Raw genomic sequence first — 16,537 nt, forward strand, 5'->3', positions numbered from 1 at the left:
AACTTGCATCAGGAGAGGGTGCTGGGGTGGGCAAGGCCTCAGAAACTCAGAGATTGGTCTTTTTTCACTGGTAGTTTTTTTCCATGAGCCTTCCCAGTTGCAAAGTCTTTGAACAGTCATCCTGATTCTCAGCAGACTTGGTATTGGTCCTAACACAGTATGACCCGCTGAAGTCGGGAGTTGCTCACTTTCTTTCTTCCGTGTGATTCTAAGGAAGGGGTTGAGCTGAGCTTTCATTTTTTTACTCCTTAGATTCCGCAGGACGAAGTAACTAAAGCACAGAACTGGGCACTAGGAGACTCTGGTTGAAGAATCATCTGTGTTGCTGCCTTTCTGTCCCTGGGAGACACCATTTCCCTCTCTGTGATTTAACAGAGATAACCCTCTCGGAGAGCACATTCTCTAATACATTTGATGCCCTATGTTTTGTTTTATTGTTTTTGGTTTTATTTCAAAAGGGAATTGGGTAGGATTTTCTTATCACCACGTTTTAAATGTATCTTATGATATGGGACAAAGAATAGCACTATTTTACCTCTAACTACATGGAGAGAATAATACTCATGAGTGATCTACTTCCCACAAATGTTGAAAAGATGAGGGACTAAGGGAGTATGGCTGTCTCCATAGAGCATAAAACAAAGCAAGATTTGGCAGCTCTCCAGCTCATTTGATTTGAGTTAAGCAGAGGCTAATGTTTTACACTTTATTTTTGGCTTGATACTAGACGTGGGTTTTAGGAAGTGATATTAGTGAAATTGCTGATTGTTTAAAAGACAACTTCCATCATGTAGTTTAAGAAGCAGATACTATTTTGAAAGGTTCCAATTGTTTAACTAATTTCTTCTTTTAAAAAATGTTGCAGGTTATAAGGCACCATGAAATGAGTGCTTTAGTTAATTCACTCAAAATAAATAATCAGACTGCAGAAGTTGGGCTCAGGTTTACTTCAGAGACTTGATTTATGTATTTGCTCCCATATTGAAAATTCACACTCCCTGCCTGTTGAATTGCACTTAGACAGAATCAGACTGAGAGATCTTGGATGGAAGCAGTCATATTTTATTCTTTCTATAAAAGTAGCACAGTACCTGCATGTAGTGTGAGCTCAATAAGTATATTCTGGAAGAATATAATTCAATAGCTGAGCCTTTCATGATTTTAATTGGGTAAAGTATGCACACCGTAACACTATTTTAAGTACAGTTCAGTGGCATTTAATACATTCACTGTGTTGTGCAACCTTCACCACCACACATCTCCAGACCATTTTCATCTCTCCAAACTGACACTCTATACCCATTAAGCAATAACTCCCTATTTTCCATTTCCCCTCCCTCTGATCCTTGGTCAACACCTCTTACTTTCTTTCACTATGAATTCCACTCCTCTAGGTATTTCATATAAATGGAATGATAAAAATATGTACTTTTTGATTGACTTATTTCATGTAGCAGAATATCTTCAAGGTGAATTTAAATTATAGCATGTATCAGATTTGCCTTATTTTTAAGGCTAAGAGATATTTCACTGCCTGCATATGCCATGTTTTCTTTCTTCATTTATTCATTGATGCATACCTGAATTATTTTCATTTTTTTAGCTGTTGTGAATAGTGTCTCTGTGAGCATAGAACAGGATACGTTTTATCAACCTTGTAAGAAATGAAGCAAGCATTATTTAGAAGTAATCTATATTTTAGGAGTCTTTAAGTCCATTAACATAGCTGAAATATTTTTTAAAAGCTACTTATTTGTTTGTTTGCATTTTGTTTGAAAGGCATAAAGACAGACAGATCTTCCATCTGCTGGTTCACTCACAAATTCCCGGAACTACCAAGACTATGCCAGGCTGAAACCAGGAGCCCAGAACTCAATCCAGATCTCCCACATGGGTAGCAGGATCCCAAGTATTTGAGACTCAGCTGCTGCCTCCCAGGATACTCAGGAGTAGGCAACTGAGTTGGAAGTAGAGTAGCTGGAACTCAGTACAGGCACTCCAATATGAAGCGTGAGCGTCCCAAGCTGTCCAACCACTGCTTCAAATGCTCTCCCATAGCTTAAATTCTTAGGCCATTTTGTGTGTGTGTGTATATATGTATGTGTGTGTGTTGGGAAGGTTACCACTAGAGTGTGAATCTCAGTGAGAGTCACACCCATGTTTCTTAAAGTTTACATACCCTGAATTTGACATAGAACCTGACCTGGAGGAAGCTGAATGAAGTGTTGTTGAATTAATTGATAGGAATTCATTATCTCATTTGCACTTTTACCACTTGAGAAAGATATTAAAGCTACAATACAAAGTATATTATTAAATTATTTTTATCTGTGTTTTCTTTTTCTCCCACTAAGTTGGATATTTTGTGAGCACAATTTGAAATTAGTGGACTTCAAATCTTTTACTTATACTTACAAAGAATGTTGAAAAAGATGCCTTTTGCCTATTTTTATATTGACATAGGAAATTTTATATAGGAGAGTTGAAAAGGATGCCTGTTTGCTTATTTTCGGTTGACATGAAATTTTACATAAGAATTAAAAATACTAAGAAAATTTGTGTGTTGCAAATGTTGACAGTTTAAAATAAAGTTTTATTACATCACAGCCTCAGACATTTTCTCAAGTAGAACAAGTGCAAAGCTTAAAGATTAAATGTACACTCTAAAAACTCTCTCTGCCATGAATCCCTTAGAAAGTGTGTGTCTCCAGGGACCACCGTCTTTTAGTTCTATATCTGTGCCCTCACAGCTTAGAATAATATTTGCTAATATTAATGATGACTTCACAGTTGCAACTTCCTTATTGTCATGTCACTATTCATTTCAAACTAGATGGTTCCATAGGTATGGATTGCATAGCTCTGTGTAACAGACATATCATTCAATCAGTTTTCTATTGTTGATTCAGCAAATACATGATATGCACCTAACATTTACTGGACACTGTGGCTCAGCTAGAGATAAATACCATATTAAAAAACTACAGGAATGAGAAGATTTGTATGTGAACATTTGTGGTACAAATTAGAAAGTGATATTGTATATATGAGAGTTTAGAGGATGGAACAATGGGTTGTGGCTTGAAGAATTGATGATGACTGTGTGTGGTGCATGGATAGATGCAAACCCATCACTACTCGTAGAAATGCAACCCGAAAGATATGTTGGGCACTCTTCCTATGTCAAAAGTAGCACTTTACTTAAAATTTGAAATTCACTTGATTGTCCTTACATTTATGAGTGTTTGTATATAAAACCTTTAAAATGAATTAACCTATTTCCTACCAATGGAGTAGATTGAATCATGCTTTATTTATTTTTCTGTTGAGAATGTGCATATAGTATCACAGTCTGTCAGTTTCATATTTATTGGAGGAATGTTTTTAGATCAATCTTTCCTCACTGACTTGAGAACACATTTACTTTTATTTCATGAACTCCACTTCAACCAAAAAAAAAAGTCCCTGATGCTGACTCAGCATACAAAGCTACATTTTATACCTGTCAGGCCACATATAGATTTTTACAAGGTGAACAATGGTTGTATTAAGAACTGATGTAGTAATCTTGAAGTCTTCTGGCAGTATCCTTTGGAAACTGAATTCATAAATTTTATTAGTATTAAATGTTTCTAATGGGAGTTGACAAATAGTTGAATGGGATAGCTTTTTCTCTGTACTTGGCAAAGGGAGAGGGAAGAAAAAGTCCCTATTACACAATGAGAAATGCATTAATGCTCAAGCCCATTCATCTCAATTTTGCACAAATATAATTTAAGACCTTTTACAACTATTGGTGAAATTACAGTGTGCTACAGGGAAGTTACAAACTTTTTATGGACCTAATAAAATTGTCATTGTAATACTATTATAGGGTGCTGGGACAACATAGATATTTGTAATACTCATAGTCCTATGCCAAATTGAGAAGAGAGATAGTAAGTTTGATTGGAGACAAATGTTGAACAGGGCTAAAACCCAAGGTTATTTGATAGTGAAAATACCCTTATTGTGTTTGGTATCAAATGAAAATGGATGGGGCAATTGGGCATTTTAACTGGTTGTATTTGTAATGGAATAGATAAACATTATCAAGGATAAGTATATAAAACCAACTATTCTTAAAATAATGATGTATGATTTTAAGTTAACTTTCAAAATAGTATTCAGTTGAATATTTTCTTACTTTTAACTCAGTTTTGGCTTCAAAATATGCTCAATGGCTTTTGTCTTCTCTTGTGTATAGCATATAGTCAAACATGTCTTGATGGTCTTTAATCAAACTAAATGCTTTTTAAAGATCTAGCAATAAATTTAGCCACTTTGAGGTTGCCTTTTATTAGATCAATAACCCTAGTGATATGAAGAAAAAAAAGTGCTATAAAATTGCTCAACAGTCAAATCTTGAGGAGGAAAAACAGAATTTAGGGTATGTTCCCCAAAGTGGGCTGTGGCCTTTTTATGTGACTATATTTTGTGTCTACCTCTGGATTAATATCTGAAATCCATTTGTGGGAGGAAGTGGGTAAAAATTTATATTCATCCAAGGGGGTTATGTGATATTAGCAACACTCTCCTTACTATGATTGTCTTGTCATATACTCTCTTCTCTTATTGGGCCTACAATATGAAAGCTGCATAAACCCTTATTATATTACTGCAGTAATCTTTACATTTTATGCCCCAACATTCCTTCCATCTGTGTAAAGAATTAGTTTGACCCCAACCTGTTAATCCCATTCCTCTTTATAGTGATTGTTTATGTATGGGCCTGAGACCCACGCTAGCTCTTTCTCTGACAGTGGGAGTGTTCTGGTGCCTTCCTAGGAAGATTACCTCCTTTCCACAAAGATGTCTGAGAAAGATGGTCTCTTATTTCTTGTACAGCCATGCACCACTTGACAATGGGGTTATATTCCGAGTAATGCATCAGTAGGCAATCTTGTCATTATACGAACTGATTTTATCCGTACTAAAGATTTACTCTAGCAAGTAATTTTCCTCCAGAACCAACATCTCTGGAGTTTCCAGAAATTCTTTAGCTGCCTTCACATCAGCACTGACAGACTCAGCCCTCACTTTTACATTATGGAAAGAATAATAATTCTTTAATCATTTACTCCACCCAGAGTTAGCCGTAAATGCAACATCATACTTTTAACATTCCCAAAAAAAGTACAAACTTTTGGCTCTGGCTGTGATATTCATGGTGCTGAGAAGAATGTGCATCTTTGTCTTCGATCCAGGCCATTAGATGTTTCCCCATATCTGATACAGACCTTCTCAAATGTTTGTAGAGTTGTGTTGCTGTCAGTGAAGCAGAACCTTTAGCAGTTTCTGCCTCTATGTTCTTGTTCTTCAGAATTATAATGTGGTTGAATAAGACATGCCTGGCTGGTTAGCTGTAGCCATCACTGATTTTCCACATTCTTTCATTGCTATGCTTTGGATATGATTTAGGTGTACTCTCCAAGGGCTTATGGGTTAGAACCTTGTTCTCCATTGGGATGAGATTGGGAGGTGGTGGAACCTTGAAGGGGTGGGACTTAGGACAAGGTATGCGATTAATATACTTCTCCTTTTGTGGGACTCCAGGTAATTTCCTTAGGAAGGATTGTTAGAAAAGGGCAAGAAAGCCTCCTGTTGCTCCCTGGCTACCCGTCTTACCATGTGATGGATCCCTCTTGCATGTATTCCCACCACTGTGATGTTCTTTGCCTTGAGGCCCTCAGCAGAGCCAAGCAGAAGTCAACACCATGCTCTTGGATCTATAGAACTGTGAGCTAAATAAACCTCTTTTTAGTTCCAAGTGATCTAACCTCAGGCATTTTGTTATAGTAATGAGAAACTAACTGATTCAGTGTCCTTAGTCACTTTTAGTTTCATTTCACCCCAGCCACTTAATGTCTTACTGGCAGCCTTAGCATTGAGTTTGGTATACTTAGGGGCCATGCTGACTAAAGCAACATGAGATTAAATCAAGCACAAGAGAAAACATTGTAACCAGGAGGTGCAATAAACATGAGATATGCAAGTAAGTGGTTACTGCTAGCATAACATGGCATAATATTTTATTATAAATAAGAATACACTCAAAAATATGTAGTACAGTAAATACATAAACCATGTCTTTTTTAAAATCAATATCATGTATTATACATGACTGTAGTGCTAGACTTTCTTTTAAAATTTATTTGTTTATTTGAAAGGCAGAGAGACAAGGAGTGGAGAGGGAGAGAGAGAGACCCACCTATTCATATCACCCATCATTGTTTATTCTCTAAATATGCTGAACAACTGGAGATGGGCCAGGCTGAAGCTGGGGGCTGGAAATCAAGCCACACTCTCATGTCATGTAGGTGGCAGTGAACTAAGTATTTGTACCATCTCCAGGTTTCCTCCCAGGGTGTACATTAACAGGAAGCTGGGATTGAGAGTGAAGCTAGGATTCAAACTCAGACACTCCAATGTGGAACGTGAGCATCCCAAGTGATGCCTTAACTGCTGCACCAAACACTGCCCCTATGCTATACTTAATATGATTGGCAGTGTGGTAGGTTTGTTAATACCAGCATCACAACAAACGTGAGTAAATCATTGCACTATGACAGTATAACAGCCACAATATCATTAGGTGTTAGGAATTTGTCAGCCCATTATAATCTTGTGAGGTCACCATCATATGTGTGGTCTGTCACTGTTAGGCAGTGCATGACTATGTCTAGGTATATCCCATGGAAATAGAGTAGTTTCCCCTTATCTGTGGGGGATACATTCCAAGACTCCCAATGGATACATGGATGGTACTGATCCCAACATATACCATGTTTTCCTCTACTGAGTGACTAATAGATGAGTAGCATACACTATATATGTGCATAATTCACACTTTGTATAGGACAGAAACACATCTAATCATACTACTCTAATGGTATGCATTTTAAAACTTAGGAATTGTTTGTCTCTGAAATTTTCTATTTAGCATCTTTAAATTGTAGTTCACTGTTGTGAGCAACTGGAACTATGGAAAGCAAAAGTATGGGTAAGTGGGGACTATTATGTGGCCACCTCACTGCAGCTGAGAAAGATGAAGGCAACATGAAGATGAGATCTGAGCTGAAGAAATGAGATAGTACTCTGAGGCATTATTTCTGGACTTTGCCTTCCTTCTGTGTGGGCAGGAGACCTAGGCCAAGGGAAAACTCGCAGAGCCAGGCCATTTGCCAGTCACTTAACTTTTGGAAATTTTCTAATCTTTCTGAGCCTTGGTCTCCTCCACCAGTGAGAAGTACTCATATAGCTGTTGTGAACTTTCTGTGAATTAATACATGTGAAGTGCTTAGAAGACTCAATAAATGTTAGCTATTATTATTGTTATGTGAAGTTTTCTTATGGTTTAAGCCATTTAAAATCAGGGTTTATGTCATTTTTTAAAAAGATTTATTTTCTATATATTTGAAAACGCAGGGTTACAGAGAGAGGGAGAAACAGAGAGTGATCTTCCATCTGCTGATTCACTCCCCAGATAGCTATAATGGCTAGGGCTGGGCTGGGCAGAAGCCAGGAGCCAGGAGCTTCTTCTGTGTGTCTCCCACGTGGATGTAGGGGTTCAGATACTCAGTCTGTCTTCTGTTGTTGCTTTCCCAGGCCATTAACAGAGAGCTTGAAGGGAAGTGCAGCAGCTGGAACATGAACCAGTACCCATAAGGGATGCCAGTGTTGCAGGTGGTGGCTTTCCCTGCTATGCCACAGTGCTGGCCCCTTTTCTTTCATCTTTAAAAAATATTTACTATAAATATTTAGTAATATTAAATAACATATTTGACACATTTCGTTTTGCTCAAAGGCCATTTTTTTTTCTTTTCCTTTCTTTTCTTTCTTTCTTTCTTTTTTTTTTTTTTTTTTGATAGGCAGAGTGGACAGTGAGAGAGACAGAGAGAAAGGTCTTCCTTTTCCATTGGTTCACCCCACAATGGCCGCTGCGGCCAGCACACCGTGCTGATCCGAAGCTAGGAGCCAGGTGCTTCTCCTGGTCTCCCACGTGGGTGCAGGACCCAAGGACTTGGGCCATCCTCCACTGCACTCCCGGGCCACAGCAGAGAGCTGGCCTGGAAGAGGAGCAACCCGGACAGAATCCGACACCCCGACCAGGACTAGAACCCAGTGTGCCAGCTCCGCAGGCGGAGGATTAGCCTAGTGAGCCATGGCGCCAGCCCAAAGGACATATTTTTAAGGATGCCTTCATTAACTCACCTATTTAAAATTACACCTTTCCTCTAACATGTCTCCTTCCATAACTTGTTTTTCACCTAAGGACATTGTCATCATTTCAAAAACAATATGTTTAATTATTTGTTTGTTTACTCCTTATCTGCCTGCTGAGAACATAGGTTCCATGAAGGTAAGGGTGTCTAGCTTTTTAAGTTGCTGCATCCTACAGTGTCTGTATGAACACCTGGCCCAGAGGAAGCCTTCAGCAAACCCCTGTGACTGAGTATGAGATGTGTCATGTTCTTCCTGGTAATTGTGCAGCCAGTGCGGCAAGCACAGCTCTGTACTCTTGGGTCACAAGGTTGACAGGCAGGCAATAAAAGCAATGTACTTCCTCCAGGTAGAAAAGTGAAACAGTGTCTGTTCTTTCAGAAGTTACTGGTACAACAGCCTATTACTTTGGGGGTTGTACCTCTACTCTGATAGAAAAAAAAATATTAACAGTTTTCAATATAGATGAATATTGTATCAGATTGTTGGGACTGGCAAGTCTGAAATCTGTAAAGCAAGCCAGAAAGTAGAGACTGAGAAGGAACTGTTGGAGTCTTGAAGCAGAATTTTCTATTGTTTTTGCTCTTAAAGTTTTAAACTGCTTGGGTGAGGCTGACCCACATCATTGAGGGTAATCTTCTTTATTTAATGTTATATCTACAATTATACCTTCACAGTAATACCTAGATTAGAGTTTGATTAACTCTGAGCCATTCTCAAGCCAAGCTGATACATAAAACGATCATAGGTATTATATTAAGAGTATAATATGTCAGTTTCTTGTAGTGATTTAGCAAAGGGCTTTTAAAACAATTCATTAGTATTAAAGATTCAATGATTCAAACAACCTTAAATTCATGTAATTTTTTAATATACAGTACACATTAGATCAGTTTCTTCATAAGCCAGATGCATCTTGATTCTCAAAATACAATAATGGCTTTTTCTTATGGCAGTTTTCTATTTTAGATATTCAATCATGGTTAAAAAAATTCAGTACAAAGCAATCTTGACTATCAGAAGTCATTCATTTTCACAAGTCATTCATTTACCTGGAGCTAGCAATGAGTAAATGTATGGATGAATATTTTTGTAGAGTGGTCTTCTTCAGTTTTTTCCTTTGATATATAATAACTGTATTCATGTAGTACAATATAATATTTGTTTTTCTTTTCTTTCATTAATATATTTATTTGAGAACAGACAGAAGAGAGAAGAAGTTCACTCCTCAAATGCCCACAATAGCCAGGGTTGGGTTGGAACTGAAGCCAGGAGCTGAGATTACAATCCAGGTCTCCCACATGGAATCAGAAACCCAATTACATGAGCCATAACCAGTGACCCCCAGGTTGTGCATTAGCAGTTAGCTGGAGTTAGGAGCCAGAGCCAGAAATGAAAACATAGGTGTGTGTATGTGTAAAGTGTGCACTGATCAAATCAGGGTGATTACTGTATCTATCACCTCAAATTTTTATCATTTCTTTGTTTGGAAAACATTCAAAATCTTCTAGCTATTATAACTACCCTACTATACTTTTAGAAGACTAGAACTTAATTTTTTTTACTTAATGTTTTGTAATTATTTTAATAATTGGTTTGCTTTTGAAGTACCTGAGTTAGAATCTGATTATCCACACACTCACAAAAATGAATTATTATTATTATTATTGCTATTAATAAGGCCTTACTCGTTCTAGGTTATGCTAAACATTTTGCACAATTATTTAATTTTCACCTTATTCTTGTGACTACAAAGCTCTTAAAAGCACAAAGTATTTCTAATACTTTCAGTGTCTAACTTCACATACTCTGGGTCAGAGCTCATGCATGTTGAGTTCTAAAGCAGAGCTCATTATGAGACTGTCTGAGCTCCTTAAAAGGCCTGCTTTTTATGAAGGGCTGTGACGGCTCACCTTGGCTAGTCAAGGAGTGGTAAACCTATATCTTTTCAACTCGGCTGCTCAACACAAAATACCTTGGTTTGGGAATCTGGGTGAGGACACACTTGATCAAAAGAGGATACATTTTGTGCCTTACAAGATTTGAGTTTAAAGGCTGGTGCCACGGCTCACTTGGCTAATCCTCTGCCTGCGGTGCCGGCCCCCCCGGGGTTCTAGTCCCGGTTGGGGTGCCGGATTCTGTCCCGGTAACTACTCTTCCAGTCCAGCTCTCTGCTGTGGCCTGGGAAGGCAGTGGAGGATGGCCCAAGTGCTTCGGCCCTGCACCTGCATGGGAGACCAGGAGGAAGCACCTGGCTCCTGGCTTTGGATCGGCGCAGCACCGGCCGTAGCTGCCACTGGGGGGTGAACCAACGGAAAAAGGAAGACCTTTCTCTCTGTCTCTCTCTCTCTCTCTTGTCTAACTCTGCCTGTCAAAAAATAAAATAAAATAAAAAGATTTGAGTTTAGGACTCATTTGAATATTCCTTTCAACTTGGGGAAGCATAATGTTATTTTAAACAAAAAGCACACAACTGCCTTATTAAACAAATTTATTTATTTATTTTTTTACAAACAAGGTTCAGAGGGCTTCATGGGCAACAAATGATTTACCATACAATATTTTGGTGAGTAAAGTATAAATGGCTCAGAATCATACAGATTAAACTTTTCTGGAAACACTCAAGGGCTTCCAAAATTCATGGGGAAAGTGCTTGGACAATCTGTATTTCAGACTTTATGCTTTTTCCTTTTTTTTCCTCTATTGATTTTATTTCCCTCTACAAGACACTTCCTATGGTGACTTCATTTCTTGTGGTCAGAATGCTGTCAGACCAAGTTGTCATTAATCCTGGTGCATACTGGGTGGCCCAACGTGGGTATCAGCTGTGTTTCTTCTCTTACAGTGTTAGATTTTCTTTTTGCTATTTGTCTTTCAATATAGGAAAGGTATAAAAATACAAACACAATCCAAAGTCTGTGCAAAGCTTTTGAGCCTTGTGAAAGTCCACAATCATGAAACTTGAGAGATAAATGTGTGAGGTTCTTGTATGTTGAAAACTGATAAATCTTCTGTGCTTTAACTCAGAAAATACCACTATGGATATGGATGTGGTAGGAGGACCCATAAATCAAGATTTGAAGATTCTTAGAAAGGACTTTGTAAGGTCCTCTAACATATTTCCAAACACCATATATGTCTCAATCTAAAGCATGACAGAAAAATAATTATAATTCTATTTTTAAATGTTGCCTTAAATCAATTTTGTACAACATGCTTTGGAAAAATGTTCCTATGTTTTCTCCTCTATAGAAAAATATAATTATGGGAATTTAAATTTATATTTTTCGTCTTTGAAGGAGGCAAGTTCTGAAACACAGTGTTTGTATCCATCTTGATCCACTGGATATTTTTGTTTTCCTGAATATGGTGATGCTCATCTTGGGATTTTCCTGCTTGTCTCCAAGCAGTACGGATGACAGTATTATTAAATCGTGTTAAATCCTTTCCATATCTGTCGATTATATTGTGAGGAAAAGCTAATCACCTCATTTACAGAGAGCAAAAATGTTGGAACACATGGTAGCTGCCTCCTAGAGCTTCAAGTGCAGTTGGAACCATAGAAATCACATACAGGCTGACTGAAGGGATTGGCAAGCCTTCTCCCTAAAGACAACTATAAAGGCAGACACAATTGATAAGAACAACTTTGGGACAAAAGTAAGTCATACAATATTCAGAGAAACCTTCATGATTGATATGCTGTTGAATTTCAAATAAGAACAGTTAGAATTTGTAGTACTCTTGCTTGAGGCTGTTCCTATTCTACTGCACCCATCTTCCCACTCAGTCTGCACTGCGGATCCAAGAGGGTCAGACAGGTCAGGACAACATCAACTTCCTTGTGACAGTTAAGGGACATAATTTGATTTGGAGTAGTGGACAATGCCTAGATTCAGTGTAGCAGAAGTCATGTACAGGTAGTGGGAGAGCCTATGAATCCAGCAGTATGAAGTGGTGGTCATGGGTCTATGAAGTACTATGTGAAATATTGTATGGTTAGGTGTATTAGTCAACTTTCTGTCAGTAGAATGAGATATCTCAGGCAGTCTACTTATGAAGGGGAAGTTTTGCTTAGCTCTCATCTTGGGGATTCAAAATCTAAGGTCAGGTAGCAGAGTCAGAGTGGGCATTGATGTGGTCTTAGGTGAGTACTGGAATAGTGTTACATTAGGGCAGGAGTGTGTATAGGAGTAAACAATTACATTTTGAACCAGAACAGAGAAGAAAATAGTAAAAAGAGATCAGGTCCAACAGTCCCCTTTGGAGCATGCCCTCAAGGACCTAAGACCCTCCCACTAAGCCCCACCTCTTAAAGGTCCATAGCACTTCCCAAGAGCATCAATCACCCTGTGGGTCAAGCTTTCAATCACAATGAATGCACCATTAAAGGATGCTCAGATTAAACAATTAAATGGTATCCAAACCATAACATTAGGTTTAGAGCATTCCAGAGCATATATATATATATATATATATATATAGCAATTATTAAAAGGAATAAGGCTAAAGTTCTGTACTTATCAGAATTAAATTAGTGCTAATCTGTAGTTTCTTGTGATCAACTATACTGCACATGGTAATTGACAAAATATAATTACAGTAGTCAAAATAGAATTAAAATGATACAATAAATTTTTTTTTATTATTGACAGGCAGAGTGGACAGTGAGAGAGAGAGACAGAGAGAAAGGTCTTCCTTTTGCCGTTGGTTCACCCTCCAATGGCCACTGCGGCTGGCGTGCAGCTGCCAGTGCACCACGCTGATCCAAAGGCAGGAGCCAGGTGCTTCTCCTGGTCTCCCATGGGGTGCAGGGCCCAAGCACTTGGGCCATCCTCCACTGCACTCCCGGGCCGTAGCAGAGAGCTGGCCTGGAAGAGGGGCAACCGGGACAGAATCCAGCACCCTGACTGGGACTAGAACCCAGTGTGCTGGTGCCACTAGGCAGAGGATTAGCCTATTGAGCCACAGCGCCGACCCACAATAAATTTTAAACACTAAAGAAGGCATTAAAGGAGGAATAGAGCATAACACTGGAAATACATAGAAAACAGGAAAATGGCAAATGTAAATTGAACTATAAGGATAATTACATTAAATGAGAAAAGTCCAAACAATGTGATCAAAAGACATTCCTGGTGCTGGCTTTGTGTAATGGTGGGTTAAGCCGCTCCTTGCAATGCTGACATCCCATATGGATATAGATTCAATTCCCAGCTGCTCCACTTCCTATCCAGCTCCCTGCTAAAGTGCCTGGGAAAATAACAGCAGATGACCCAAGTGCTTGGGCCCCTGTCACCCACCTGGGAGACCTGGATGGAGTTCCAGGATCCTCACTTCAATCTGGTCCAGCCCTGGCCATTGTGGCCATTTGGGAAATGAACCAGCAGATGGTTTCTCTCTCTCTCTCTCTCTCTCTCTCTCTCTCTCTCTCTCTCCCTCCCTTCCTCCCTCCCTCCCTCTCTATCTCTTTCTCTTGATGTGTATCTCTCTCTCTCTCTGTAACTCTGCCTTTCAAATGAATAAATACATATTTAAAAATTAACAAAAGGTATTCTGATTTGGGACATGAATGTCCCAAGAGGCAGCCTAACTACTTTGCCCACCCCTAAAGAATTTTTATAACTCAATAATAAGAAGAAAATAGACAAAAGATTTGAATAGATATTTTACCAAAAAGATATTCAATTTGCTGAAAGTTACTGTGCATAAAAAGTTAAACTACCTTAGATGTAAAGTGAGTTTAGAAGCCATGGAAGATTTTGAGCAGAGAAGTGAGGCGATCTAATGTGATGTAATGATTCATTCTGGCAGCTGGTGGAGAAGAGTGTAGACTGCGTGACTGGAAGCATGAGGTGCAGGTAGGAGAACAGTGCATTCACCCAGGGGAGAGAGGCCAGTGGTTCATATCAGGGTGATATCAATGTACAGAGTAAGAAGTGGTCCTGATATGCTTTTACTGTAGAGTCAGTAAGATTTGCTGCTGGAGTGAATGTCAAATGGGAGACAGAGGGGAGGAGTCAAGGATGACCCCAAGTTTCTAGCTGGAGCAACTGAACTAGATTTGATGCAGTTGTTTTCAGGAAGGGTAATGTCTTAGCCTAAGACTGAGGATGATCTAGAATGACGGAATGGGATAACCATGCTTTCTTTACCCAATGTTTAAGCCAGATTCTGCATAGCTGATGACTGTGTGTTTGTCTTTGCTCTTTACACCACAGTGACAAAGCATTCCACCACTGCTACTCAGGAAACAAAGTACGCCTCCAGTGTTTACCATGGGCTGCCCTCAAATTCTTCACTCTTAAATATGGCAGCTGCCATTTCTCCTGTGGCTACTCAAGCTCCTTCTCCACCAGGTGGCAGCACTGGCAGCCCGGAGGCCTTTAGCCAGGAGCCTCCTGTCTTAATGAATATAAATGAAACGCTCAGGGCCTCGTTTTCAGACAGGTCAGACTTTCAGTCTCCCTCCTATCTCCCCTCCTCCAGTGAAGGCAACCCCTTCTAGACTATAATAGAAGCTTTTAACGTTATAATCTCTTGTCACATTACTCACCAGTCTCATCTAGGCCCAGAAAACCATTTCCTGGAGGCCTCTTTTTTTATTTGTGTTCATTAGCTACACTAATACATTCTCTTGGAAACCACAGTTTAATAAATTTCATAGTGCATGACTAGTGGACTTAATGAATATTAGTCACTCAGAGCAATTTTTGTTTATTCAGCTTCTCTTTCCTCTCCTCCCTTCTCTTATCCCAGACCTCATTCTGTGGAATGATAATAATACACAGAGAGCTGGCTGGCCACAGAAGACTCTAAAAACAAGGAGTAAAAGGATCTTTCTGAGCTCACACCTGTTTTAAGATTTGTTATCCTTAAAACGAAAAGCTGTAGGGATTCACTCGGCTCCTTCCTTGTAGCTCCCAGTGGACCTCGCTATTAAACCGCAGGGAGGAGCTGAGCCTTCAGAGCACTTAAACGTAGTTATGTCAAATCCATCCTATTCTTCCGGCCCCCGTTCCTCACGCCAGCCACCATTCCCAGGGGCTGGAGCACATTACAAGGCATTCACTTCATATGAATGGGCACAAACAGACTTTTTCACCATTTCGATATGTCTACATTTGCAGGCACATCCTGTAGGCTGCTTGAAACAGCCTTAATTTCAATTTACTGTCTCCCTAAGGATCTTGCCATTCTGCTAAAAGTGGAAAACTCAATGGTCGTTTCTCCTCCCTGACCTCTCACCCCGGTTTCTCTCTTTTCCCTCCTCTTCTTTCAAAGAAAAAGCAGTGTTAGGAGGAACATTTTGCTGTAGATGAATAGAATGAACTTTTGATGCTTCTAACAGTGCACATGATCTTTTGTTTAAAAAAATAATGAGTAAGTTACACCAGATTACCAGATTTGGAAAGTGTTCAAAGTTGGTGCACAAAGCCCAATAAATAGCATATTGGGTCCCCTTGGAATATGGATAGACACGGGAGCATGAACTTGTAGCCCTGAAGTTTTACACTGTCATTTCTGTTCTGTTGGGGCTAGCTATATTTAACTTCTTATTATGGATATTGTAAAATATGACAAAAGTAGAGTTGATAGTATAATGAACCTACACATTCCTATCCTTCAACTTTCATGAAAACCATTTGACCGGTCATATTTGATTTAATCTCCTCACAATATGTGTCTTCATTTGGAGATTTGAAAATCATGGGTATTAGGTCTTTTTCTCTATAAACAATTCTGCACAGATTATTGACTGCTAAGGGCTTTCTATTTTTAGCATAATTACTATGGAATATCACACTTAGCAAAATTGATAATTCTTTAAAGACATCTAATAACCAGTCCTCATTTATTTTTTTTTCTTGATTCCTTATTGATTTTATTGTTTACTCTTTCTTGTCCAGAATCCACACAAGACCTACTCATTCCATTTGTTGTTTTGATTATTCCATTTGTTCTCCTCTTGTTATACAACAGCACTCCCTCCAACTTCACCTTTTTTCCTCTCTCTTCTCTTTCTACAGTTTTATGCCATAGGTTTGCTGGTGATGCCCAAATGTTTGTCCATTGTAATACCCCATACTATAGATTTAACTGTTTTCTTGTGGTGTAATTGAATCTGTTTTTGTACTATTGGGACTATTTTTGGTAGAGAAAAAATTGGCTTAGTTTTTCACTCTTCAGGTGAACAAGAAACAAATTTGCATTGCATAGATTAGATATTAAGGGTAATCAATATTTTGCTTTGATATCTGGGGTTGGATTTACT

The sequence above is a fragment of the Lepus europaeus genome, chromosome 14 (genome assembly GCF_033115175.1).
Source record: "Lepus europaeus isolate LE1 chromosome 14, mLepTim1.pri, whole genome shotgun sequence".
In the NCBI taxonomy this organism is placed as follows: Eukaryota; Metazoa; Chordata; class Mammalia; order Lagomorpha; family Leporidae; genus Lepus; species Lepus europaeus.